Source organism: Schistocerca americana, chromosome 2 (assembly GCF_021461395.2).
Source record: "Schistocerca americana isolate TAMUIC-IGC-003095 chromosome 2, iqSchAmer2.1, whole genome shotgun sequence".
In the NCBI taxonomy this organism is placed as follows: domain Eukaryota; kingdom Metazoa; phylum Arthropoda; class Insecta; order Orthoptera; family Acrididae; genus Schistocerca; species Schistocerca americana.
In genome coordinates, this window is record NC_060120.1 from 352540091 (window position 1) to 352566254 (window position 26164).

At 49.6% G+C, this 26164-nt stretch overlaps 29 non-coding genes across 29 annotated transcripts; 10 read left to right on the forward strand and 19 right to left on the reverse strand.

Moving 5' to 3' along the window:
* Nucleotides 1–1267: 1267 nt before the first annotated feature.
* Nucleotides 1268–1339, reverse strand: Trnap-cgg. The gene has a single exon. It is a non-coding gene; the product is annotated as a tRNA-Pro (tRNA).
* Nucleotides 1340–1574: 235 nt separating this feature from the next.
* Nucleotides 1575–1647, forward strand: Trnav-uac. The gene has a single exon. It is a non-coding gene; the product is annotated as a tRNA-Val (tRNA).
* A 602-nt stretch (nucleotides 1648–2249) lies between these two features.
* On the reverse strand, nucleotides 2250–2321 carry Trnap-ugg. The gene has a single exon. It is a non-coding gene; the product is annotated as a tRNA-Pro (tRNA).
* A 1649-nt stretch (nucleotides 2322–3970) lies between these two features.
* Nucleotides 3971–4042, reverse strand: Trnap-cgg. Its single transcript has one exon. It is a non-coding gene; the product is annotated as a tRNA-Pro (tRNA).
* A 235-nt stretch (nucleotides 4043–4277) lies between these two features.
* On the forward strand, nucleotides 4278–4350 carry Trnav-uac. The gene has a single exon. It is a non-coding gene; the product is annotated as a tRNA-Val (tRNA).
* A 602-nt stretch (nucleotides 4351–4952) lies between these two features.
* Trnap-ugg lies at nucleotides 4953–5024 on the reverse strand. The gene has a single exon. It is a non-coding gene; the product is annotated as a tRNA-Pro (tRNA).
* Nucleotides 5025–6674: 1650 nt separating this feature from the next.
* Trnap-cgg lies at nucleotides 6675–6746 on the reverse strand. Its single transcript has one exon. It is a non-coding gene; the product is annotated as a tRNA-Pro (tRNA).
* Nucleotides 6747–6981: 235 nt separating this feature from the next.
* On the forward strand, nucleotides 6982–7054 carry Trnav-uac. Its single transcript has one exon. It is a non-coding gene; the product is annotated as a tRNA-Val (tRNA).
* A 601-nt stretch (nucleotides 7055–7655) lies between these two features.
* Nucleotides 7656–7727, reverse strand: Trnap-ugg. Its single transcript has one exon. It is a non-coding gene; the product is annotated as a tRNA-Pro (tRNA).
* Nucleotides 7728–9377: 1650 nt separating this feature from the next.
* Nucleotides 9378–9449, reverse strand: Trnap-cgg. The gene has a single exon. It is a non-coding gene; the product is annotated as a tRNA-Pro (tRNA).
* Nucleotides 9450–9684: 235 nt separating this feature from the next.
* Trnav-uac lies at nucleotides 9685–9757 on the forward strand. The gene has a single exon. It is a non-coding gene; the product is annotated as a tRNA-Val (tRNA).
* Nucleotides 9758–10358: 601 nt separating this feature from the next.
* Trnap-ugg lies at nucleotides 10359–10430 on the reverse strand. Its single transcript has one exon. It is a non-coding gene; the product is annotated as a tRNA-Pro (tRNA).
* A 1646-nt stretch (nucleotides 10431–12076) lies between these two features.
* Nucleotides 12077–12148, reverse strand: Trnap-cgg. Its single transcript has one exon. It is a non-coding gene; the product is annotated as a tRNA-Pro (tRNA).
* Nucleotides 12149–12383: 235 nt separating this feature from the next.
* Trnav-uac lies at nucleotides 12384–12456 on the forward strand. Its single transcript has one exon. It is a non-coding gene; the product is annotated as a tRNA-Val (tRNA).
* Nucleotides 12457–13058: 602 nt separating this feature from the next.
* Nucleotides 13059–13130, reverse strand: Trnap-ugg. Its single transcript has one exon. It is a non-coding gene; the product is annotated as a tRNA-Pro (tRNA).
* Nucleotides 13131–14780: 1650 nt separating this feature from the next.
* Nucleotides 14781–14852, reverse strand: Trnap-cgg. The gene has a single exon. It is a non-coding gene; the product is annotated as a tRNA-Pro (tRNA).
* Nucleotides 14853–15087: 235 nt separating this feature from the next.
* Nucleotides 15088–15160, forward strand: Trnav-uac. The gene has a single exon. It is a non-coding gene; the product is annotated as a tRNA-Val (tRNA).
* Nucleotides 15161–15761: 601 nt separating this feature from the next.
* Nucleotides 15762–15833, reverse strand: Trnap-ugg. Its single transcript has one exon. It is a non-coding gene; the product is annotated as a tRNA-Pro (tRNA).
* A 1646-nt stretch (nucleotides 15834–17479) lies between these two features.
* Nucleotides 17480–17551, reverse strand: Trnap-cgg. Its single transcript has one exon. It is a non-coding gene; the product is annotated as a tRNA-Pro (tRNA).
* Nucleotides 17552–17786: 235 nt separating this feature from the next.
* Trnav-uac lies at nucleotides 17787–17859 on the forward strand. Its single transcript has one exon. It is a non-coding gene; the product is annotated as a tRNA-Val (tRNA).
* Nucleotides 17860–18460: 601 nt separating this feature from the next.
* Trnap-ugg lies at nucleotides 18461–18532 on the reverse strand. The gene has a single exon. It is a non-coding gene; the product is annotated as a tRNA-Pro (tRNA).
* A 1639-nt stretch (nucleotides 18533–20171) lies between these two features.
* Trnap-cgg lies at nucleotides 20172–20243 on the reverse strand. Its single transcript has one exon. It is a non-coding gene; the product is annotated as a tRNA-Pro (tRNA).
* Nucleotides 20244–20480: 237 nt separating this feature from the next.
* Trnav-uac lies at nucleotides 20481–20553 on the forward strand. Its single transcript has one exon. It is a non-coding gene; the product is annotated as a tRNA-Val (tRNA).
* A 601-nt stretch (nucleotides 20554–21154) lies between these two features.
* On the reverse strand, nucleotides 21155–21226 carry Trnap-ugg. The gene has a single exon. It is a non-coding gene; the product is annotated as a tRNA-Pro (tRNA).
* Nucleotides 21227–22873: 1647 nt separating this feature from the next.
* Trnap-cgg lies at nucleotides 22874–22945 on the reverse strand. The gene has a single exon. It is a non-coding gene; the product is annotated as a tRNA-Pro (tRNA).
* A 235-nt stretch (nucleotides 22946–23180) lies between these two features.
* Nucleotides 23181–23253, forward strand: Trnav-uac. The gene has a single exon. It is a non-coding gene; the product is annotated as a tRNA-Val (tRNA).
* Nucleotides 23254–23854: 601 nt separating this feature from the next.
* On the reverse strand, nucleotides 23855–23926 carry Trnap-ugg. Its single transcript has one exon. It is a non-coding gene; the product is annotated as a tRNA-Pro (tRNA).
* Nucleotides 23927–25571: 1645 nt separating this feature from the next.
* Nucleotides 25572–25643, reverse strand: Trnap-cgg. Its single transcript has one exon. It is a non-coding gene; the product is annotated as a tRNA-Pro (tRNA).
* A 235-nt stretch (nucleotides 25644–25878) lies between these two features.
* Trnav-uac lies at nucleotides 25879–25951 on the forward strand. The gene has a single exon. It is a non-coding gene; the product is annotated as a tRNA-Val (tRNA).
* Nucleotides 25952–26164: the final 213 nt, after the last annotated feature.

The following is a 26164-nucleotide window of genomic DNA, read 5'->3' on the forward strand; positions in this document are numbered from 1 at the left end:
GTGAATTGCATGTGCTGCTCCACCACACAACTTCTTTTGATACTGTTTTACTTATTCTAAATTTTCATTACCTGATCGTCTCTAAAATACTGTGCGGTTATCACCTGGTTTCCAACAGCGATAGTAGTAAGTAAATCGACTACAAAGTCTTTCAAAGTAGGTCAGACACAAAAAAAAAAAAAATCGGAGCTGCGTGTAGCTCATGTCATTCTGCTTTCAATCGTGAATCTCCGGCTGGGAGTAGTGGCGTACTTCTGTAATCCAAGCTTCTGGGAGGCCGTTGTGTGGGAGAGATCTGGAAACAACTACAGATTCGACCGTTCCACGAGCTCAGGAACGGCCGCGATGCCTTCATCGAGCTCTGCAGATCGACAGATGATAGTGTGGAAATTTCGGCAAGCGGTGGCTAAGGGTTAAGAGAAGCCAAACACACTAAACACAAGAAAGTCGGGAAACCGAAGCACACAACTCATAACGAAAAGATTGCGGAATGCAGTGCGAAAGCAAAACTTCGAGAAGACCAACTCTGAAGCCATCGGCGAGCTAGGAATTATTCCGCACAAGAAGCGATCATGTAGGAAGAGCGAGCCGAGGCTGTCGCTCGACCACACAATAAATTTTTGCTTAATCCCAATTTGCAGTACCGGTTCGACACTAGAATACTGCGCCTTGGTTCTTCCAAAAGCGATAGTAATAAGCACGTCGACTGCAGTGTCATTTGGGGTAGTGAGTCAGACATGGAGAGGATATGGGGCGGGTGGAATATGCAACGACAGGGGCATTGCAGGGCGGCCGCCGGCTCCTTGCGCTGTGGCGCACCGGTGCCGGCGGCGGCCTGGCTGGGCTGCTGGTGCCTCCATGTAGAGCTGCCGCCGAGCCCAGGCAAAGTGCCGCTAACGAAGCGATTGCCTTTGGTGACATCTTTTGCAATAACGACTGCGCGAATCGACGGTATCTCGTAAGGAAGGAAAGAGCAGCAGCAGCTGCCGCCGAGCCCAGGCGCCGTGCCTAACACGCAGAAGGTCCCCGGCTCGATTGCGGGCGGAAACCCGTTTTCGTCCCACTCAGCAAGACACTTGCTACGATCTCTACTGTGACCATTTAAATCAACTTCAAACGTTCCATCAGCAGGGTGCACATGGCTCAAATGAAACATGAAACGGTTTCAGAACTGGTTGTCGGATTTTAGCGCTGACTTGGAGGCCTGGAAATGCGCGAAACAGCCGCCGCCATGCGATTTGTTACCACACCGTTGTACAAAACGCAAGGGCTCGTCCGGGATTTGAACCCGGGACCTCCTGCACCCGAAGCAGGAATCATACCCCTAGACCAACGAGCCTATTCGTTCCGAAAACGCACTGCATGTGAATGACGCCACCTTTGATGGTCTCACCATGTAGGGCTGCAGCTCAGCCAGCGTTCTCCCTGTCTGTCGCGGTTGGATTGTTTCCATCGACGTCTTTTACTACAGGAACTTCACGAATCGGAGGGAGCTCGTAGCCGATGCCCTTGCTAACACAGAAGACAAACTGTTGCTATTACGAGTCTCCGGGTGGTACATGAAAAGAACCGTCGTTTCCGTGGTGTAGCGGTTATCACGTCTGCTTTACACGCAGAAGGTCCCCGGTTCGATCCCGGGCGGGAACACAACAATTTTAATCTATATTTCGGATTTCATTTCCGAGATGACCTCACGTCCGCGAATGCAGAGACAAGCAATGTCGTATGCTAGACGGATAGGGCGTCATTTTACTGTCAAATACTGTTGCTCTCTTATTGCACCGGTATTTGGTAACTGAGAACGCCCCTAGCTCCATTATGGCTGGCCAGAATTTATAATCCGGTTCTTCAGGGCTACTTCAAGTGCGCTTGCTACTGGCTTTCCTGAGCTCACCCTACTCGCCTTGTCACAGCTCTGTCAAAGTGTGATGCTAACTAATAATGAAAAACTCTTAGCCACGCTCAATCTTACATGCCACCCCTTGGTTGTTGCCGTCGCTAGTAAGATGAGGGTAGACTGTCGCACAATTAAGCTGAATCTCCACTCACGGTGCACATATCCCGCAAAGACAACCTTGTTTTCCGTTGCATGCAAAATTACCGTCTGCCTTTCTACCGAATTCCACCTACGTACTTTACTGGTGCCGCATTCTTGTTATATCCACGTGCTATTACAGGCGTCTACTCTTCATTGAGGAGCTGCAACCGGGGCTGAGTTCCACCTACGCTTCAGCACGGTCAAAATGGCAGGGCTCGTCCGGGATTTGAACCCGGGACCTCCTGCACCCAAAGCAGGAATCATACCCCTAGACCAACGAGCCACCTGGCTGGAGCAGTCAAGTTAATCCCAAGTAGTGGGCCTCACAGGGAACACAAACTTTCACGCGAATTCGCAAGATAAACGCTTTCTGCAGGCAGCACTCACCACTGTTGAGAAGAATATTAAAGGCAACGAATAAAAAGCGAAATAACTTCATTGAGCACTGCTTATGAACAGCCGGCAGTGCCTCAGTTTCGGTATGTGGTTTCTCAGGGTTAAGAGGAGGCGAATGCACTAAACAAAAGAACATCGGGAAACCAAGCACCAACTCATAACGAAAAGATTGCAAAATATACTGCAAGCAAAATTTCCAGAAGACGGATACTGAAGACGCCGCAGACAAAAGAATTATTCTATGCAGTAACGATTATCTAGGAAGCGTGAATTGCATGTGCTGCTCCACCACACAACTTCTTTTGATACTGTTTTACTTATTCTAAATTTTCATTACCTGATCGTCTCTAAAATACTGTGCGGTTATCACCTGGTTTCCAACAGCGATAGTAGTAAGTAAATCGACTACAAAGTCTTTCAAAGTAGGTCAGACACAAAAAAAAAAAAAAAAATCGGAGCTGCGTGTAGCTCATGTCATTCTGCTTTCAATCGTGAATCTCCGGCTGGGAGTAGTGGCGTACTTCTGTAATCCAAGCTTCTGGGAGGCCGTTGTGTGGGAGAGATCTGGAAACAACTACAGATTCGACCGTTCCACGAGCTCAGGAACGGCCGCGATGCCTTCATCGAGCTCTGCAGATCGACAGATGATAGTGTGGAAATTTCGGCAAGCGGTGGCTAAGGGTTAAGAGAAGCCAAACACACTAAACACAAGAAAGTCGGGAAACCGAAGCACACAACTCATAACGAAAAGATTGCGGAATGCAGTGCGAAAGCAAAACTTCGAGAAGACCAACTCTGAAGCCATCGGCGAGCTAGGAATTATTCCGCACAAGAAGCGATCATGTAGGAAGAGCGAGCCGAGGCTGTCGCTCGACCACACAATAAATTTTTGCTTAATCCCAATTTGCAGTACCGGTTCGACACTAGAATACTGCGCCTTGGTTCTTCCAAAAGCGATAGTAATAAGCACGTCGACTGCAGTGTCATTTGGGGTAGTGAGTCAGACATGGAGAGGATATGGGGCGGGTGGAATATGCAACGACAGGGGCATTGCAGGGCGGCCGCCGGCTCCTTGCGCTGTGGCGCACCGGTGCCGGCGGCGGCCTGGCTGGGCTGCTGGTGCCTCCATGTAGAGCTGCCGCCGAGCCCAGGCAAAGTGCCGCTAACGAAGCGATTGCCTTTGGTGACATCTTTTGCAATAACGACTGCGCGAATCGACGGTATCTCGTAAGGAAGGAAAGAGCAGCAGCAGCTGCCGCCGAGCCCAGACGCCGTGCCTAACACGCAGAAGGTCCCCGGCTCGATTGCGGGCGGAAACCCGTTTTCGTCCCACTCAGCAAGACACTTGCTACGATCTCTACTGTGACCATTTAAATCAACTTCAAACGTTCCATCAGCAGGGTGCACATGGCTCAAATGAAACATGAAACGGTTTCAGAACTGGTTGTCGGATTTTAGCGCTGACTTGGAGGCCTGGAAATGCGCGAAACAGCCGCCGCCATGCGATTTGTTACCACACCGTTGTACAAAACGCAAGGGCTCGTCCGGGATTTGTACCCGGGACCTCCTGCACCCGAAGCAGGAATCATACCCCTAGACCAACGAGCCTATTCGTTCCGAAAACGCACTGCATGTGAATGACGCCACCTTTGATGGTCTCACCATGTAGGGCTGCAGCTCAGCCAGCGTTCTCCCTGTCTGTCGCGGTTGGATTGTTTCCATCGACGTCTTTTACTACAGGAACTTCACGAATCGGAGGGAGCTCGTAGCCGATGCCCTTGCTAACACAGAAGACAAACTGTTGCTATTACGAGTCTCCGGGTGGTACATGAAAAGAACCGTCGTTTCCGTGGTGTAGCGGTTATCACGTCTGCTTTACACGCAGAAGGTCCCCGGTTCGATCCCGGGCGGGAACACAACAATTTTAATCTATATTTCGGATTTCATTTCCGAGATGACCTCACGTCCGCGAATGCAGAGACAAGCAATGTCGTATGCTAGACGGATAGGGCGTCATTTTACTGTCAAATACTGTTGCTCTCTTATTGCACCGGTATTTGGTAACTGAGAACGCCCCTAGCTCCATTATGGCTGGCCAGAATTTATAATCCGGTTCTTCAGGGCTACTTCAAGTGCGCTTGCTACTGGCTTTCCTGAGCTCACCCTACTCGCCTTGTCACAGCTCTGTCAAAGTGTGATGCTAACTAATAATGAAAAACTCTTAGCCACGCTCAATCTTACATGCCACCCCTTGGTTGTTGCCGTCGCTAGTAAGATGAGGGTAGACTGTCGCACAATTAAGCTGAATCTCCACTCACGGTGCACATATCCCGCAAAGACAACCTTGTTTTCCGTTGCATGCAAAATTACCGTCTGCCTTTCTACCGAATTCCACCTACGTACTTTACTGGTGCCGCATTCTTGTTATATCCACGTGCTATTACAGGCGTCTACTCTTCATTGAGGAGCTGCAACCGGGGCTGAGTTCCACCTACGCTTCAGCACGGTCAAAATGGCAGGGCTCGTCCGGGATTTGAACCCGGGACCTCCTGCACCCAAAGCAGGAATCATACCCCTAGACCAACGAGCCACCTGGCTGGAGCAGTCAAGTTAATCCCAAGTAGTGGGCCTCACAGGGAACACAAACTTTCACGCGAATTCGCAAGATAAACGCTTTCTGCAGGCAGCACTCACCACTGTTGAGAAGAATATTAAAGGCAACGAATAAAAAGCGAAATAACTTCATCGAGCACTGCTTATGAACAGCCGGCAGTGCCTCAGTTTCGGTATGTGGTTTCTCAGGGTTAAGAGGAGGCGAATGCACTAAACAAAAGAACATCGGGAAACCAAGCACCAACTCATAACGAAAAGATTGCAAAATATACTGCAAGCAAAATTTCCAGAAGACGGATACTGAAGACGCCGCAGACAAAAGAATTATTCTATGCAGTAACGATTATCTAGGAAGCGTGAATTGCATGTGCTGCTCCACCACACAACTTCTTTTGATACTGTTTTACTTATTCTAAATTTTCATTACCTGATCGTCTCTAAAATACTGTGCGGTTATCACCTGGTTTCCAACAGCGATAGTAGTAAGTAAATCGACTACAAAGTCTTTCAAAGTAGGTCAGACACAAAAAAAAAAAAAAAAAATCGGAGCTGCGTGTAGCTCATGTCATTCTGCTTTCAATCGTGAATCTCCGGCTGGGAGTAGTGGCGTACTTCTGTAATCCAAGCTTCTGGGAGGCCGTTGTGTGGGAGAGATCTGGAAACAACTACAGATTCGACCGTTCCACGAGCTCAGGAACGGCCGCGATGCCTTCATCGAGCTCTGCAGATCGACAGATGATAGTGTGGAAATTTCGGCAAGCGGTGGCTAAGGGTTAAGAGAAGCCAAACACACTAAACACAAGAAAGTCGGGAAACCGAAGCACACAACTCATAACGAAAAGATTGCGGAATGCAGTGCGAAAGCAAAACTTCGAGAAGACCAACTCTGAAGCCATCGGCGAGCTAGGAATTATTCCGCACAAGAAGCGATCATGTAGGAAGAGCGAGCCGAGGCTGTCGCTCGACCACACAATAAATTTTTGCTTAATCCCAATTTGCAGTACCGGTTCGACACTAGAATACTGCGCCTTGGTTCTTCCAAAAGCGATAGTAATAAGCACGTCGACTGCAGTGTCATTTGGGGTAGTGAGTCAGACATGGAGAGGATATGGGGCGGGTGGAATATGCAACGACAGGGGCATTGCAGGGCGGCCGCCGGCTCCTTGCGCTGTGGCGCACCGGTGCCGGCGGCGGCCTGGCTGGGCTGCTGGTGCCTCCATGTAGAGCTGCCGCCGAGCCCAGGCAAAGTGCCGCTAACGAAGCGATTGCCTTTGGTGACATCTTTTGCAATAACGACTGCGCGAATCGACGGTATCTCGTAAGGAAGGAAAGAGCAGCAGCAGCTGCCGCCGAGCCCAGACGCCGTGCCTAACACGCAGAAGGTCCCCGGCTCGATTGCGGGCGGAAACCCGTTTTCGTCGCACTCAGCAAGACACTTGCTACGATCTCTACTGTGACCATTTAAATCAACTTCAAACGTTCCATCAGCAGGGTGCACATGGCTCAAATGAAACATGAAACGGTTTCAGAACTGGTTGTCGGATTTTAGCGCTGACTTGGAGGCCTGGAAATGCGCGAAACAGCCGCCGCCATGCGATTTGTTACCACACCGTTGTACAAAACGCAAGGGCTCGTCCGGGATTTGTACCCGGGACCTCCTGCACCCGAAGCAGGAATCATACCCCTAGACCAACGAGCCTATTCGTTCCGAAAACGCACTGCATGTGAATGACGCCACCTTTGATGGTCTCACCATGTAGGGCTGCAGCTCAGCCAGCGTTCTCCCTGTCTGTCGCGGTTGGATTGTTTCCATCGACGTCTTTTACTACAGGAACTTCACGAATCGGAGGGAGCTCGTAGCCGATGCCCTTGCTAACACAGAAGACAAACTGTTGCTATTACGAGTCTCCGGGTGGTACATGAAAAGAACCGTCGTTTCCGTGGTGTAGCGGTTATCACGTCTGCTTTACACGCAGAAGGTCCCCGGTTCGATCCCGGGCGGGAACACAACAATTTTAATCTATATTTCGGATTTCATTTCCGAGATGACCTCACGTCCGCGAATGCAGAGACAAGCAATGTCGTATGCTAGACGGATAGGGCGTCATTTTACTGTCAAATACTGTTGCTCTCTTATTGCACCGGTATTTGGTAACTGAGAACGCCCCTAGCTCCATTATGGCTGGCAAAATTTATAATCCGGTTCTTCAGGGCTACTTCAAGTGCGCTTGCTACTGGCTTTCCTGAGCTCACCCTACTCGCCTTGTCACAGCTCTGTCAAAGTGTGATGCTAACTAATAATGAAAAACTCTTAGCCACGCTCAATCTTACATGCCACCCCTTGGTTGTTGCCGTCGCTAGTAAGATGAGGGTAGACTGTCGCACAATTAAGCTGAATCTCCACTCACGGTGCACATATCCCGCAAAGACAACCTTGTTTTCCGTTGCATGCAAAATTACCGTCTGCCTTTCTACCGAATTCCACCTACGTACTTTACTGGTGCCGCATTCTTGTTATATCCACGTGCTATAACAGGCGTCTACTCTTCATTGAGGAGCTGCAACCGGGGCTGAGTTCCACCTACGCTTCAGCACGGTCAAAATGGCAGGGCTCGTCCGGGATTTGAACCCGGGACCTCCTGCACCCAAAGCAGGAATCATACCCCTAGACCAACGAGCCACCTGGCTGGAGCAGTCAAGTTAATCCCAAGTAGTGGGCCTCACAGGGAACACAAACTTTCACGCGAATTCGCAAGATAAACGCTTTCTGCAGGCAGCACTCACCACTGTTGAGAAGAATATTAAAGGCAACGAATAAAAAGCGAAATAACTTCATCGAGCACTGCTTATGAACAGCCGGCAGTGCCTCAGTTTCGGTATGTGGTTTCTCAGGGTTAAGAGGAGGCGAATGCACTAAACAAAAGAACATCGGGAAACCAAGCACCAACTCATAACGAAAAGATTGCAAAATATACTGCAAGCAAAATTTCCAGAAGACGGATACTGAAGACGCCGCAGACAAAAGAATTATTCTATGCAGTAACGATTATCTAGGAAGCGTGAATTGCATGTGCTGCTCCACCACACAACTTCTTTTGATACTGTTTTACTTATTCTAAATTTTCATTACCTGATCGTCTCTAAAATACTGTGCGGTTATCACCTGGTTTCCAACAGCGATAGTAGTAAGTAAATCGACTACAAAGTCTTTCAAAGTAGGTCAGACACAAAAAAAAAAAAAAAAAATCGGAGCTGCGTGTAGCTCATGTCATTCTGCTTTCAATCGTGAATCTCCGGCTGGGAGTAGTGGCGTACTTCTGTAATCCAAGCTTCTGGGAGGCCGTTGTGTGGGAGAGATCTGGAAACAACTACAGATTCGACCGTTCCACGAGCTCAGGAACGGCCGCGATGCCTTCATCGAGCTCTGCAGATCGACAGATGATAGTGTGGAAATTTCGGCAAGCGGTGGCTAAGGGTTAAGAGAAGCCAAACACACTAAACACAAGAAAGTCGGGAAACCGAAGCACACAACTCATAACGAAAAGATTGCGGAATGCAGTGCGAAAGCAAAACTTCGAGAAGACCAACTCTGAAGCCATCGGCGAGCTAGGAATTATTCCGCACAAGAAGCGATCATGTAGGAAGAGCGAGCCGAGGCTGTCGCTCGACCACACAATAAATTTTTGCTTAATCCCAATTTGCAGTACCGGTTCGACACTAGAATACTGCGCCTTGGTTCTTCCAAAAGCGATAGTAATAAGCACGTCGACTGCAGTGTCATTTGGGGTAGTGAGTCAGACATGGAGAGGATATGGGGCGGGTGGAATATGCAACGACAGGGGCATTGCAGGGCGGCCGCCGGCTCCTTGCGCTGTGGCGCACCGGTGCCGGCGGCGGCCTGGCTGGGCTGCTGGTGCCTCCATGTAGAGCTGCCGCCGAGCCCAGGCAAAGTGCCGCTAACGAAGCGATTGCCTTTGGTGACATCTTTTGCAATAACGACTGCGCGAATCGACGGTATCTCGTAAGGAAGGAAAGAGCAGCAGCAGCTGCCGCCGAGCCCAGACGCCGTGCCTAACACGCAGAAGGTCCCCGGCTCGATTGCGGGCGGAAACCCGTTTTCGTCGCACTCAGCAAGACACTTGCTACGATCTCTACTGTGACCATTTAAATCAACTTCAAACGTTCCATCAGCAGGGTGCACATGGCTCAAATGAAACATGAAACGGTTTCAGAACTGGTTGTCGGATTTTAGCGCTGACTTGGAGGCCTGGAAATGCGCGAAACAGCCGCCGCCATGCGATTTGTTACCACACCGTTGTACAAAACGCAAGGGCTCGTCCGGGATTTGTACCCGGGACCTCCTGCACCCGAAGCAGGAATCATACCCCTAGACCAACGAGCCTATTCGTTCCGAAAACGCACTGCATGTGAATGACGCCACCTTTGATGGTCTCACCATGTAGGGCTGCAGCTCAGCCAGCGTTCTCCCTGTCTGTCGCGGTTGGATTGTTTCCATCGACGTCTTTTACTACAGGAACTTCACGAATCGGAGGGAGCTCGTAGCCGATGCCCTTGCTAACACAGAAGACAAACTGTTGCTATTACGAGTCTCCGGGTGGTACATGAAAACAACCGTCGTTTCCGTGGTGTAGCGGTTATCACGTCTGCTTTACACGCAGAAGGTCCCCGGTTCGATCCCGGGCGGGAACACAACAATTTTAATCTATATTTCGGATTTCATTTCCGAGATGACCTCACGTCCGCGAATGCAGAGACAAGCAATGTCGTATGCTAGACGGATAGGGCGTCATTTTACTGTCAAATACTGTTGCTCTCTTATTGCACCGGTATTTGGTAACTGAGAACGCCCCTAGCTCCATTATGGCTGGCAAAATTTATAATCCGGTTCTTCAGGGCTACTTCAAGTGCGCTTGCTACTGGCTTTCCTGAGCTCACCCTACTCGCCTTGTCACAGCTCTGTCAAAGTGTGATGCTAACTAATAATGAAAAACTCTTAGCCACGCTCAATCTTACATGCCACCCCTTGGTTGTTGCCGTCGCTAGTAAGATGAGGGTAGACTGTCGCACAATTAAGCTGAATCTCCACTCACGGTGCACATATCCCGCAAAGACAACCTTGTTTTCCGTTGCATGCAAAATTACCGTCTGCCTTTCTACCGAATTCCACCTACGTACTTTACTGGTGCCGCATTCTTGTTATATCCACGTGCTATAACAGGCGTCTACTCTTCATTGAGGAGCTGCAACCGGGGCTGAGTTCCACCTACGCTTCAGCACGGTCAAAATGGCAGGGCTCGTCCGGGATTTGAACCCGGGACCTCCTGCACCCAAAGCAGGAATCATACCCCTAGACCAACGAGCCACCTGGCTGGAGCAGTCAAGTTAATCCCAAGTAGTGGGCCTCACAGGGAACACAAACTTTCACGCGAATTCGCAAGATAAACCCTTTCTGCAGGCAGCACTCACCACTGTTGAGAAGAATATTAAAGGCAACGAATAAAAAGCGAAATAACTTCATCGAGCACTGCTTATGAACAGCCGGCAGTGCCTCAGTTTCGGTATGTGGTTTCTCAGGGTTAAGAGGAGGCGAATGCACTAAACAAAAGAACATCGGGAAACCAAGCACCAACTCATAACGAAAAGATTGCAAAATATACTGCAAGCAAAATTTCCAGAAGACGGATACTGAAGACGCCGCAGACAAAAGAATTATTCTATGCAGTAACGATTATCTAGGAAGCGTGAATTGCATGTGCTGCTCCACCACACAACTTCTTTTGATACTGTTTTACTTATTCTAAATTTTCATTACCTGATCGTCTCTAAAATACTGTGCGGTTATCACCTGGTTTCCAACAGCGATAGTAGTAAGTAAATCGACTACAAAGTCTTTCAAAGTAGGTCAGACACAAAAAAAAAAAAAATCGGAGCTGCGTGTAGCTCATGTCATTCTGCTTTCAATCGTGAATCTCCGGCTGGGAGTAGTGGCGTACTTCTGTAATCCAAGCTTCTGGGAGGCCGTTGTGTGGGAGAGATCTGGAAACAACTACAGATTCGACCGTTCCACGAGCTTAGGAACGGCCGCGATGCCTTCATCGAGCTCTGCAGATCGACAGATGATAGTGTGGAAATTTCGGCAAGCGGTGGCTAAGGGTTAAGAGAAGCCAAACACACTAAACACAAGAAAGTCGGGAAACCGAAGCACACAACTCATAACGAAAAGATTGCGGAATGCAGTGCGAAAGCAAAACTTCGAGAAGTCCAACTCTGAAGCCATCGGCGAGCTAGGAATTATTCCGCACAAGAAGCGATCATGTAGGAAGAGCGAGCCGAGGCTGTCGCTCGACCACACAATAAATTTTTGCTTAATCCCAATTTGCAGTACCGGTTCGACACTAGAATACTGCGCCTTGGTTCTTCCAAAAGCGATAGTAATAAGCACGTCGACTGCAGTGTCATTTGGGGTAGTGAGTCAGACATGGAGAGGATATGGGGCGGGTGGAATATGCAACGACAGGGGCATTGCAGGGCGGCCGCCGGCTCCTTGCGCTGTGGCGCACCGGTGCCGGCGGCGGCCTGGCTGGGCTGCTGGTGCCTCCATGTAGAGCTGCCGCCGAGCCCAGGCAAAGTGCCGCTAACGAAGCGATTGCCTTTGGTGACATCTTTTGCAATAACGACTGCGCGAATCGACGGTATCTCGTAAGGAAGGAAAGAGCAGCAGCAGCTGCCGCCGAGCCCAGACGCCGTGCCTAACACGCAGAAGGTCCCCGGCTCGATTGCGGGCGGAAACCCGTTTTCGTCCCACTCAGCAAGACACTTGCTACGATCTCTACTGTGACCATTTAAATCAACTTCAAACGTTCCATCAGCAGGGTGCACATGGCTCAAATGAAACATGAAACGGTTTCAGAACTGGTTGTCGGATTTTAGCGCTGACTTGGAGGCCTGGAAATGCGCGAAACAGCCGCCGCCATGCGATTTGTTACCACACCGTTGTACAAAACGCAAGGGCTCGTCCGGGATTTGTACCCGGGACCTCCTGCACCCGAAGCAGGAATCATACCCCTAGACCAACGAGCCTATTCGTTCCGAAAACGCACTGCATGTGAATGACGCCACCTTTGATGGTCTCACCATGTAGGGCTGCAGCTCAGCCAGCGTTCTCCCTGTCTGTCGCGGTTGGATTGTTTCCATCGACGTCTTTTACTACAGGAACTTCACGAATCGGAGGGAGCTCGTAGCCGATGCCCTTGCTAACACAGAAGACAAACTGTTGCTATTACGAGTCTCCGGGTGGTACATGAAAACAACCGTCGTTTCCGTGGTGTAGCGGTTATCACGTCTGCTTTACACGCAGAAGGTCCCCGGTTCGATCCCGGGCGGGAACACAACAATTTTAATCTATATTTCGGATTTCATTTCCGAGATGACCTCACGTCCGCGAATGCAGAGACAAGCAATGTCGTATGCTAGACGGATAGGGCGTCATTTTACTGTCAAATACTGTTGCTCTCTTATTGCACCGGTATTTGGTAACTGAGAACGCCCCTAGCTCCATTATGGCTGGCCAGAATTTATAATCCGGTTCTTCAGGGCTACTTCAAGTGCGCTTGCTACTGGCTTTCCTGAGCTCACCCTACTCGCCTTGTCACAGCTCTGTCAAAGTGTGATGCTAACTAATAATGAAAAACTCTTAGCCACGCTCAATCTTACATGCCACCCCTTGGTTGTTGCCGTCGCTAGTAAGATGAGGGTAGACTGTCGCACAATTAAGCTGAATCTCCACTCACGGTGCACATATCCCGCAAAGACAACCTTGTTTTCCGTTGCATGCAAAATTACCGTCTGCCTTTCTACCGAATTCCACCTACGTACTTTACTGGTGCCGCATTCTTGTTATATCCACGTGCTATTACAGGCGTCTACTCTTCATTGAGGAGCTGCAACCGGGGCTGAGTTCCACCTACGCTTCAGCACGGTCAAAATGGCAGGGCTCGTCCGGGATTTGAACCCGGGACCTCCTGCACCCAAAGCAGGAATCATACCCCTAGACCAACGAGCCACCTGGCTGGAGCAGTCAAGTTAATCCCAAGTAGTGGGCCTCACAGGGAACACAAACTTTCACGCGAATTCGCAAGATAAACGCTTTCTGCAGGCAGCACTCACCACTGTTGAGAAGAATATTAAAGGCAACGAATAAAAAGCGAAATAACTTCATCGAGCACTGCTTATGAACAGCCGGCAGTGCCTCAGTTTCGGTATGTGGTTTCTCAGGGTTAAGAGGAGGCGAATGCACTAAACAAAAGAACATCGGGAAACCAAGCACCAACTCATAACGAAAAGATTGCAAAATATACTGCAAGCAAAATTTCCAGAAGACGGATACTGAAGACGCCGCAGACAAAAGAATTATTCTATGCAGTAACGATTATCTAGGAAGCGTGAATTGCATGTGCTGCTCCACCACACAACTTCTTTTGATACTGTTTTACTTATTCTAAATTTTCATTACCTGATCGTCTCTAAAATACTGTGCGGTTATCACCTGGTTTCCAACAGCGATAGTAGTAAGTAAATCGACTACAAAGTCTTTCAAAGTAGGTCAGACACAAAAAAAAAAAAAAAAAATCGGAGCTGCGTGTAGCTCATGTCATTCTGCTTTCAATCGTGAATCTCCGGCTGGGAGTAGTGGCGTACTTCTGTAATCCAAGCTTCTGGGAGGCCGTTGTGTGGGAGAGATCTGGAAACAACTACAGATTCGACCGTTCCACGAGCTCAGGAACGGCCGCGATGCCTTCATCGAGCTCTGCAGATCGACAGATGATAGTGTGGAAATTTCGGCAAGCGGTGGCTAAGGGTTAAGAGAAGCCAAACACACTAAACACAAGAAAGTCGGGAAACCGAAGCACACAACTCATAACGAAAAGATTGCGGAATGCAGTGCGAAAGCAAAACTTCGAGAAGACCAACTCTGAAGCCATCGGCGAGCTAGGAATTATTCCGCACAAGAAGCGATCATGTAGGAAGAGCGAGCCGAGGCTGTCGCTCGACCACACAATAAATTTTTGCTTAATCCCAATTTGCAGTACCGGTTCGACACTAGAATACTGCGCCTTGGTTCTTCCAAAAGCGATAGTAATAAGCACGTCGACTGCAGTGTCATTTGGGGTAGTGAGTCAGACATGGAGAGGATATGGGGCGGGTGGAATATGCAACGACAGGGGCATTGCAGGGCGGCCGCCGGCTCCTTGCGCTGTGGCGCACCGGTGCCGGCGGCGGCCTGGCTGGGCTGCTGGTGCCTCCATGTAGAGCTGCCGCCGAGCCCAGGCAAAGTGCCGCTAACGAAGCGATTGCCTTTGGTGACATCTTTTGCAATAACGACTGCGCGAATCGACGGTATCTCGTAAGGAAGGAAAGAGCAGCAGCAGCTGCCGCCGAGCCCAGACGCCGTGCCTAACACGCAGAAGGTCCCCGGCTCGATTGCGGGCGGAAACCCGTTTTCGTCGCACTCAGCAAGACACTTGCTACGATCTCTACTGTGACCATTTAAATCAACTTCAAACGTTCCATCAGCAGGGTGCACATGGCTCAAATGAAACATGAAACGGTTTCAGAACTGGTTGTCGGATTTTAGCGCTGACTTGGAGGCCTGGAAATGCGCGAAACAGCCGCCGCCATGCGATTTGTTACCACACCGTTGTACAAAACGCAAGGGCTCGTCCGGGATTTGTACCCGGGACCTCCTGCACCCGAAGCAGGAATCATACCCCTAGACCAACGAGCCTATTCGTTCCGAAAACGCACTGCATGTGAATGACGCCACCTTTGATGGTCTCACCATGTAGGGCTGCAGCTCAGCCAGCGTTCTCCCTGTCTGTCGCGGTTGGATTGTTTCCATCGACGTCTTTTACTACAGGAACTTCACGAATCGGAGGGAGCTCGTAGCCGATGCCCTTGCTAACACAGAAGACAAACTGTTGCTATTACGAGTCTCCGGGTGGTACATGAAAAGAACCGTCGTTTCCGTGGTGTAGCGGTTATCACGTCTGCTTTACACGCAGAAGGTCCCCGGTTCGATCCCGGGCGGGAACACAACAATTTTAATCTATATTTCGGATTTCATTTCCGAGATGACCTCACGTCCGCGAATGCAGAGACAAGCAATGTCGTATGCTAGACGGATAGGGCGTCATTTTACTGTCAAATACTGTTGCTCTCTTATTGCACCGGTATTTGGTAACTGAGAACGCCCCTAGCTCCATTATGGCTGGCAAAATTTATAATCCGGTTCTTCAGGGCTACTTCAAGTGCGCTTGCTACTGGCTTTCCTGAGCTCACCCTACTCGCCTTGTCACAGCTCTGTCAAAGTGTGATGCTAACTAATAATGAAAAACTCTTAGCCACGCTCAATCTTACATGCCACCCCTTGGTTGTTGCCGTCGCTAGTAAGATGAGGGTAGACTGTCGCACAATTAAGCTGAATCTCCACTCACGGTGCACATATCCCGCAAAGACAACCTTGTTTTCCGTTGCATGCAAAATTACCGTCTGCCTTTCTACCGAATTCCACCTACGTACTTTACTGGTGCCGCATTCTTGTTATATCCACGTGCTATAACAGGCGTCTACTCTTCATTGAGGAGCTGCAACCGGGGCTGAGTTCCACCTACGCTTCAGCACGGTCAAAATGGCAGGGCTCGTCCGGGATTTGAACCCGGGACCTCCTGCACCCAAAGCAGGAATCATACCCCTAGACCAACGAGCCACCTGGCTGGAGCAGTCAAGTTAATCCCAAGTAGTGGGCCTCACAGGGAACACAAACTTTCACGCGAATTCGCAAGATAAACCCTTTCTGCAGGCAGCACTCACCACTGTTGAGAAGAATATTAAAGGCAACGAATAAAAAGCGAAATAACTTCATCGAGCACTGCTTATGAACAGCCGGCAGTGCCTCAGTTTCGGTATGTGGTTTCTCAGGGTTAAGAGGAGGCGAATGCACTAAACAAAAGAACATCGGGAAACCAAGCACCAACTCATAACGAAAAGATTGCAAAATATACTGCAAGCAAAATTTCCAGAAGACGGATACTGAAGACGCCGCAGACAAAAGAATTATTCTATGCAGTAACGATTATCTAGGAAGCGTGAATTGCATGTGCTGCTCCACCACACAACTTCTTTTGATACTGTTTTACTTATTCTAAATTTTCATTACCTGATCGTCTCTAAAATACTGTGCGGTTATCACCTGGTTTCCAACAGCGATAGTAGTAAGTAAATCGACTACAAAGTCTTTCAAAGTAGGTCAGACACAAAAAAAAAAAAAATCGGAGCTGCGTGTAGCTCATGTCATTCTGCTTTCAATCGTGAATCTCCGGCTGGGAGTAGTGGCGTACTTCTGTAATCCAAGCTTCTGGGAGGCCGTTGTGTGGGAGAGATCTGGAAAAAACTACAGATTCGACCGTTCCACGAGCTTAGGAACGGCCGCGATGCCTTCATCGAGCTCTGCAGATCGACAGATGATAGTGTGGAAATTTCGGCAAGCGGTGGCTAAGGGTTAAGAGAAGCCAAACACACTAAACACAAGAAAGTCGGGAAACCGAAGCACACAACTCATAACGAAAAGATTGCGGAATGCAGTGCGAAAGCAAAACTTCGAGAAGTCCAACTCTGAAGCCATCGGCGAGCTAGGAATTATTCCGCACAAGAAGCGATCATGTAGGAAGAGCGAGCCGAGGCTGTCGCTCGACCACACAATAAATTTTTGCTTAATCCCAATTTGCAGTACCGGTTCGACACTAGAATACTGCGCCTTGGTTCTTCCAAAAGCGATAGTAATAAGCACGTCGACTGCAGTGTCATTTGGGGTAGTGAGTCAGACATGGAGAGGATATGGGGCGGGTGGAATATGCAACGACAGGGGCATTGCAGGGCGGCCGCCGGCTCCTTGCGCTGTGGCGCACCGGTGCCGGCGGCGGCCTGGCTGGGCTGCTGGTGCCTCCATGTAGAGCTGCCGCCGAGCCCAGGCAAAGTGCCGCTAACGAAGCGATTGCCTTTGGTGACATCTTTTGCAATAACGACTGCGCGAATCGACGGTATCTCGTAAGGAAGGAAAGAGCAGCAGCAGCTGCCGCCGAGCCCAGACGCCGTGCCTAACACGCAGAAGGTCCCCGGCTCGATTGCGGGCGGAAACCCGTTTTCGTCCCACTCAGCAAGACACTTGCTACGATCTCTACTGTGACCATTTAAATCAACTTCAAACGTTCCATCAGCAGGGTGCACATGGCTCAAATGAAACATGAAACGGTTTCAGAACTGGTTGTCGGATTTTAGCGCTGACTTGGAGGCCTGGAAATGCGCGAAACAGCCGCCGCCATGCGATTTGTTACCACACCGTTGTACAAAACGCAAGGGCTCGTCCGGGATTTGTACCCGGGACCTCCTGCACCCGAAGCAGGAATCATACCCCTAGACCAACGAGCCTATTCGTTCCGAAAACGCACTGCATGTGAATGACGCCACCTTTGATGGTCTCACCATGTAGGGCTGCAGCTCAGCCAGCGTTCTCCCTGTCTGTCGCGGTTGGATTGTTTCCATCGACGTCTTTTACTACAGGAACTTCACGAATCGGAGGGAGCTCGTAGCCGATGCCCTTGCTAACACAGAAGACAAACTGTTGCTATTACGAGTCTCCGGGTGGTACATGAAAACAACCGTCGTTTCCGTGGTGTAGCGGTTATCACGTCTGCTTTACACGCAGAAGGTCCCCGGTTCGATCCCGGGCGGGAACACAACAATTTTAATCTATATTTCGGATTTCATTTCCGAGATGACCTCACGTCCGCGAATGCAGAGACAAGCAATGTCGTATGCTAGACGGATAGGGCGTCATTTTACTGTCAAATACTGTTGCTCTCTTATTGCACCGGTATTTGGTAACTGAGAACGCCCCTAGCTCCATTATGGCTGGCAAAATTTATAATCCGGTTCTTCAGGGCTACTTCAAGTGCGCTTGCTACTGGCTTTCCTGAGCTCACCCTACTCGCCTTGTCACAGCTCTGTCCAAGTGTGATGCTAACTAATAATGAAAAACTCTTAGCCACGCTCAATCTTACATGCCACCCCTTGGTTGTTGCCGTCGCTAGTAAGATGAGGGTAGACTGTCGCACAATTAAGCTGAATCTCCACTCACGGTGCACATATCCCGCAAAGACAACCTTGTTTTCCGTTGCATGCAAAATTACCGTCTGCCTTTCTACCGAATTCCACCTACGTACTTTACTGGTGCCGCATTCTTGTTATATCCACGTGCTATAACAGGCGTCTACTCTTCATTGAGGAGCTGCAACCGGGGCTGAGTTCCACCTACGCTTCAGCACGGTCAAAATGGCAGGGCTCGTCCGGGATTTGAACCCGGGACCTCCTGCACCCAAAGCAGGAATCATACCCCTAGACCAACGAGCCACCTGGCTGGAGCAGTCAAGTTAATCCCAAGTAGTGGGCCTCACAGGGAACACAAACTTTCACGCGAATTCGCAAGATAAACGCTTTCTGCAGGCAGCACTCACCACTGTTGAGAAGAATATTAAAGGCAACGAATAAAAAGCGAAATAACTTCATCGAGCACTGCTTATGAACAGCCGGCAGTGCCTCAGTTTCGGTATGTGGTTTCTCAGGGTTAAGAGGAGGCGAATGCACTAAACAAAAGAACATCGGGAAACCAAGCACCAACTCATAACGAAAAGATTGCAAAATATACTGCAAGCAAAATTTCCAGAAGACGGATACTGAAGACGCCGCAGACAAAAGAATTATTCTATGCAGTAACGATTATCTAGGAAGCGTGAATTGCATGTGCTGCTCCACCACACAACTTCTTTTGATACTGTTTTACTTATTCTAAATTTTCATTACCTGATCGTCTCTAAAATACTGTGCGGTTATCACCTGGTTTCCAACAGCGATAGTAGTAAGTAAATCGACTACAAAGTCTTTCAAAGTAGGTCAGACACAAAAAAAAAAAAAAAATCGGAGCTGCGTGTAGCTCATGTCATTCTGCTTTCAATCGTGAATCTCCGGCTGGGAGTAGTGGCGTACTTCTGTAATCCAAGCTTCTGGGAGGCCGTTGTGTGGGAGAGATCTGGAAACAACTACAAATTCGACCGTTCCACGAGCTCAGGAACGGCCGCGATGCCTTCATCGAGCTCTGCAGATCGACAGATGATAGTGTGGAAATTTCGGCAAGCGGTGGCTAAGGGTTAAGAGAAGCCAAACACACTAAACACAAGAAAGTCGGGAAACCGAAGCACACAACTCATAACGAAAAGATTGCGGAATGCAGTGCGAAAGCAAAACTTCGAGAAGACCAACTCTGAAGCCATCGGCGAGCTAGGAATTATTCCGCACAAGAAGCGATCATGTAGGAAGAGCGAGCCGAGGCTGTCGCTCGACCACACAATAAATTTTTGCTTAATCCCAATTTGCAGTACCGGTTCGACACTAGAATACTGCGCCTTGGTTCTTCCAAAAGCGATAGTAATAAGCACGTCGACTGCAGTGTCATTTGGGGTAGTGAGTCAGACATGGAGAGGATATGGGGCGGGTGGAATATGCAACGACAGGGGCATTGCAGGGCGGCCGCCGGCTCCTTGCGCTGTGGCGCACCAGTGCCGGCGGCGGCCTGGCTGGGCTGCTGGTGCCTCCATGTAGAGCTGCCGCCGAGCCCAGGCAAAGTGCCGCTAACGAAGCGATTGCCTTTGGTGACATCTTTTGCAATAACGACTGCGCGAATCGACGGTATCTCGTAAGGAAGGAAAGAGCAGCAGCTGCCGCCGAGCCCAGGCGCCGTGCCGAACACGCAGAAGGTCCCCGGCTCGATTGCGGGCGGAAACCCGTTTTCGTCGCAAAGACACTTGCTACGATCTCTACTGTGACCATTTAAATCAACTTCAAACGTTCCATCAGCAGGGTGCACATGGCTCAAATGAAACATGAAACGGTTTCAGAACTGGTTGTCGGATTTTAGCGCTGACTTGGAGGCCTGGAAATGCGCGAAACAGCCGCCGCCATGCGATTTGTTACCACACCGTTGTACAAAACGCAAGGGCTCGTCCGGGATTTGAACCCGGGACCTCCTGCACCCGAAGCAGGAATCATACCCCTAGACCAACGAGCCTATTTTCGTTCCGAAAACGCACTGCATGTGAATGACGCCACCTTTGATGGTCTCACCATGTAGGGCTGCAGCTCAGCCAGCGTTCTCCCTGTCTGTCGCGGTTGGATTGTTTCCATCGACGTTTTTTACTACAGGAACTTCACGAATCGGAGGGAGCTCGTAGCCGATGCCCTTGCTAACACAGAAGAAAAGCTGTTGCTATTACGAGTCTCCGGGTGGTACATGAAAAGAACCGTCGTTTCCGTGGTGTAGCGGTTATCACGTCTGCTTTACACGCAGAAGGTCCCCGGTTCGATCCCGGGCGGGAACACAACAATTTTAATCTATATTTCGGATTTCATTTCCGAGATGACCTCACGTCCGCGTATGCAGAGACAAGCAATGTTGTATGCTAGACGGATAGGGCGTCATTTTACTGTCAAATACTGTTGCTCTCTTATTGCGCCGGTATTTGGTAACTGAGAACGCCCCTAGCTCCATTATGGCTGGCAAAATTTATAATCCGGTTCTTCAGGGCTACTTCAAGTGCGCTTGCTACTGGCTTTCCTGAGCTCACCCTACTCGCCTTGTCACAGCTCTGTCAAAGTGTGATGCTAACTAATAATGAGAAACCCTTAGCCACGCTCAATCTTACATGCCACCCCTTGGTTGTTGCCGTCGCTAGTAAGATGAGGGTAGACTGTCGCACAATTAAGCTGAATCTCCACTCACGGTGCACATATCCCGCAAAGACAACCTTGTTTTCCGTTGCATGCAAAATTACCGTCTGCCTTTCTACCGAATTCCACCTACGTACTTTACTGGTGCCGCATTCTTGTTATATCCACGTGCTATAACAGGCGTCTACTCTTCATTGAGGAGCTGCAACCGGGGCTGAGTTCCACCTACTCTTCAGCACGGTCAAAATGGCAGGGCTCGTCCGGGATTTGAACCCGGGACCTCCTGCACCCAAAGCAGGAATCATACCCCTAGACCAACGAGCCACCTGGCTAGAGCGGTCAAGTTAATCCCAAGTAGTGGGCCTCACAGGGAACACAAACTTTCACGCGAATTCGCAAGATAAACGCTTTCTGCAGGCAGCACTCACCACTGATGAGAAGAATATTAAAGGCAACGAATAAAAAGCGAAATAACTTCATCGAGCACTGCTTATGAACAGCCAGCAGTGCCTCAGTTTCGGTATGTGGTTTCTCAGGGTTAAGAGAAGGCGAATGCACTAAACAAAAGAACATCGGGAAACCAAGCACCAACTCATAACGAAAAGATTGCACAATATACTGCAAGCAAAATTTCCAGAAGACGGATACTGAAGACGCCGCAGACAAAAGAATTATTCTATGCAGTAACGATTATCTAGGAAGCGTGAATTGCATGTGCTGCTCCACCACACAACTTCTTTTGATACTGTTTTACTTATTCTAAATTTTCATTACCTGATCGTCTCTAAAATATTGTGCGGTTATCACCTGGTTTCCAACAGCGATAGTAGTAAGTAAATCGACTACAAAGTCTTTCAAAGTAGGTCAGACACAAAAAAAAAAAAAAAAATCGGAGCTGCGTGTAGCTCATGTCATTCTGCTTTCAATCGAGAATCTCCGGCTGGGAGTAGTGGCGTACTTCTGTAATCCAAGCTTCTGGGAGGCCGTTGTGTGGGGGAGATCTGGAAACAACTACAGATTCGACCGTTCCACGAGCTCAGGAACGGCCGCGATGCCTTCATCGAGCTCTGCAGATCGACAGATGATAGTGTAGAAATTTCGGCAAGCGGTGGCTAAGGTTTAAGCGAAGCCAAACGCACTAAACACAAGAAAGTCGGGGAAACCGAAGCACACAACTCATAACGAAAAGATTGCGGAATGCAGTGCGAAAGCAAAACTTCGAGAAGACCAACTCTGAAGCCATCGGCGAGCTAGGAATTATTCCGCACAAAAAGCGATCATGTAGGAAGAGCGAGCCGAGGCTGTCGCTCGACCACACAATAAATTTTTGCTTAATCCCAATTTGCAGTACCGGTTCGACACTAGAATACTGCGCCTTGGTTCTTCCAAAAGCGATAGTAATAAGCACGTCGACTGCAGTGTCATTTGGGGTAGTGAGTCAGACATGGAGAGGATATGGGGCGGGTGGAATATGCAACGACAGGGGCATTGCAGGGCGGCCGCCGGCTCCTTGCGCTGTGGCGCACCGGTGCCGGCGGCGGCCTGGCTGGGCTGCTGGTGCCTCCATGTAGAGCTGCCGCCGAGCCCAGGCAAAGTGCCGCTAACGAAGCGATTGCCTTTGGTGACATCTTTTGCAATAACGACTGCGCGAATCGACGGTATCTCGTAAGGAAGGAAAGAGCAGCAGCTGCCGCCGAGCCCAGGCGCCGTGCCGAACACGCAGAAGGTCCCCGGCTCGATTGCGGGCGGAAACCCGTTTTCGTCGCACTCAGCAAGACACTTGCTACGATCTCTACTGTGACCATTTAAATCAACTTCAAACGTTCCATCAGCAGGGTGCACATGGCTCAAATGAAACATGAAACGGTTTCAGAACTGGTTGTCGGATTTTAGCGCTGACTTGGAGGCCTGGAAATGCGCGAAACAGCCGCCGCCATGCGATTTGTTACCACACCGTTGTACAAAACGCAAGGGCTCGTCCGGGATTTGAACCCGGGACCTCCTGCACCCGAAGCAGGAATCATACCCCTAGACCAACGAGCCTATTCGTTCCGAAAACGCACTGCATGTGAATGACGCCACCTTTGATGGTCTCACCATGTAGGGCTGCAGCTCAGCCAGCGTTCTCCCTGTCTGTCGCGGTTGGATTGTTTCCATCGACGTTTTTTACTACAGGAACTTCACGAATCGGAGGGAGCTCGTAGCCGATGCCCTTGCTAACACAGAAGAAAAACTGTTGCTATTACGAGTCTCCGGGTGGTACATGAAAAGAACCGTCGTTTCCGTGGTGTAGCGGTTATCACGTCTGCTTTACACGCAGAAGGTCCCCGGTTCGATCCCGGGCGGGAACACAACAATTTTAATCTATATTTCGGATTTCATTTCCGAGATGACCTCACGTCCGCGTATGCAGAGACAAGCAATGTTGTATGCTAGACGGATAGGGCGTCATTTTACTGTCAAATACTGTTGCTCTCTTATTGCGCCGGTATTTGGTAACTGAGAACGCCCCTAGCTCCATTATGGCTGGCAAAATTTATAATCCGGTTCTTCAGGGCTACTTCAAGTGCGCTTGCTACTGGCTTTCCTGAGCTCACCCTACTCGCCTTGTCACAGCTCTGTCAAAGTGTGATGCTAACTAATAATGAGAAACTCTTAGCCACGCTCAATCTTACATGCCACCCCTTGGTTGTTGCCGTCGCTAGTAAGATGAGGGTAGACTGTCGCACAATTAAGCTGAATCTCCACTCACGGTGCACATATCCCGCAAAGACAACCTTGTTTTCCGTTGCATGCAAAATTACCGTCTGCCTTTCTACCGAATTCCACCTACGTACTTTACTGGTGCCGCATTCTTGTTATATCCACGTGCTATAACAGGCGTCTACTCTTCATTGAGGAGCTGCAACCGGGGCTGAGTTCCACCTACTCTTCAGCACGGTCAAAATGGCAGGGCTCGTCCGGGATTTGAACCCGGGACCTCCTGCACCCAAAGCAGGAATCATACCCCTAGACCAACGAGCCACCTGGCTAGAGCAGTCAAGTTAATCCCAAGTAGTGGGCCTCACAGGGAACACAAACTTTCACGCGAATTCGCAAGATAAACGCTTTCTGCAGGCAGCACTCACCACTGATGAGAAGAATATTAAAGGCAACGAATAAAAAGCGAAATAACTTCATCGAGCACTGCTTATGAACAGCCAGCAGTGCCTCAGTTTCGGTATGTGGTTTCTCAGGGTTAAGAGAAGGCGAATGCACTAAACAAAAGAACATCGGGAAACCAAGCACCAACTCATAACGAAAAGATTGCACAATATACTGCAAGCAAAATTTCCAGAAGACGGATACTGAAGACGCCGCAGACAAAAGAATTATTCTATGCAGTAACGATTATCTAGGAAGCGTGAATTGCATGTGCTGCTCCACCACACAACTTCTTTTGATACTGTTTTACTTATTCTAAATTTTCATTACCTGATCGTCTCTAAAATATTGTGCGGTTATCACCTGGTTTCCAACAGCGATAGTAGTAAGTAAATCGACTACAAAGTCTTTCAAAGTAGGTCAGACACAAAAAAAAAAAAAAATCGGAGCTGCGTGTAGCTCATGTCATTCTGCTTTCAATCGAGAATCTCCGGCTGGGAGTAGTGGCGTACTTCTGTAATCCAAGCTTCTGGGAGGCCGTTGTGTGGGGGAGATCTGGAAACAACTACAGATTCGACCGTTCCACGAGCTCAGGAACGGCCGCGATGCCTTCATCGAGCTCTGCAGATCGACAGATGATAGTGTAGAAATTTCGGCAAGCGGTGGCTAAGGTTTAAGCGAAGCCAAACGCACTAAACACAAGAAAGTCGGGGAAACCGAAGCACACAACTCATAACGAAAAGATTGCGGAATGCAGTGCGAAAGCAAAACTTCGAGAAGACCAACTCTGAAGCCATCGGCGAGCTAGGAATTATTCCGCACAAAAAGCGATCATGTAGGAAGAGCGAGCCGAGGCTGTCGCTCGACCACACAATAAATTTTTGCTTAATCCCAATTTGCAGTACCGGTTCGACACTAGAATACTGCGCCTTGGTTCTTCCAAAAGCGATAGTAATAAGCACGTCGACTGCAGTGTCATTTGGGGTAGTGAGTCAGACATGGAGAGGATATGGGGCGGGTGGAATATGCAACGACAGGGGCATTGCAGGGCGGCCGCCGGCTCCTTGCGCTGTGGCGCACCGGTGCCGGCGGCGGCCTGGCTGGGCTGCTGGTGCCTCCATGTAGAGCTGCCGCCGAGCCCAGGCAAAGTGCCGCTAACGAAGCGATTGCCTTTGGTGACATCTTTTGCAATAACGACTGCGCGAATCGACGGTATCTCGTAAGGAAGGAAAGAGCAGCAGCTGCCGCCGAGCCCAGGCGCCGTGCCGAACACGCAGAAGGTCCCCGGCTCGATTGCGGGCGGAAACCCGTTTTCGTCGCACTCAGCAAGACACTTGCTACGATCTCTACTGTGACCATTTAAATCAACTTCAAACGTTCCATCAGCAGGGTGCACATGGCTCAAATGAAACATGAAACGGTTTCAGAACTGGTTGTCGGATTTTAGCGCTGACTTGGAGGCCTGGAAATGCGCGAAACAGCCGCCGCCATGCGATTTGTTACCACACCGTTGTACAAAACGCAAGGGCTCGTCCGGGATTTGAACCCGGGACCTCCTGCACCCGAAGCAGGAATCATACCCCTAGACCAACGAGCCTATTCGTTCCGAAAACGCACTGCATGTGAATGACGCCACCTTTGATGGTCTCACCATGTAGGGCTGCAGCTCAGCCAGCGTTCTCCCTGTCTGTCGCGGTTGGATTGTTTCCATCGACGTTTTTTACTACAGGAACTTCACGAATCGGAGGGAGCTCGTAGCCGATGCCCTTGCTAACACAGAAGAAAAACTGTTGCTATTACGAGTCTCCGGGTGGTACATGAAAAGAACCGTCGTTTCCGTGGTGTAGCGGTTATCACGTCTGCTTTACACGCAGAAGGTCCCCGGTTCGATCCCGGGCGGGAACACAACAATTTTAATCTATATTTCGGATTTCATTTCCGAGATGACCTCACGTCCGCGTATGCAGAGACAAGCAATGTTGTATGCTAGACGGATAGGGCGTCATTTTACTGTCAAATACTGTTGCTCTCTTATTGCGCCGGTATTTGGTAACTGAGAACGCCCCTAGCTCCATTATGGCTGGCAAAATTTATAATCCGGTTCTTCAGGGCTACTTC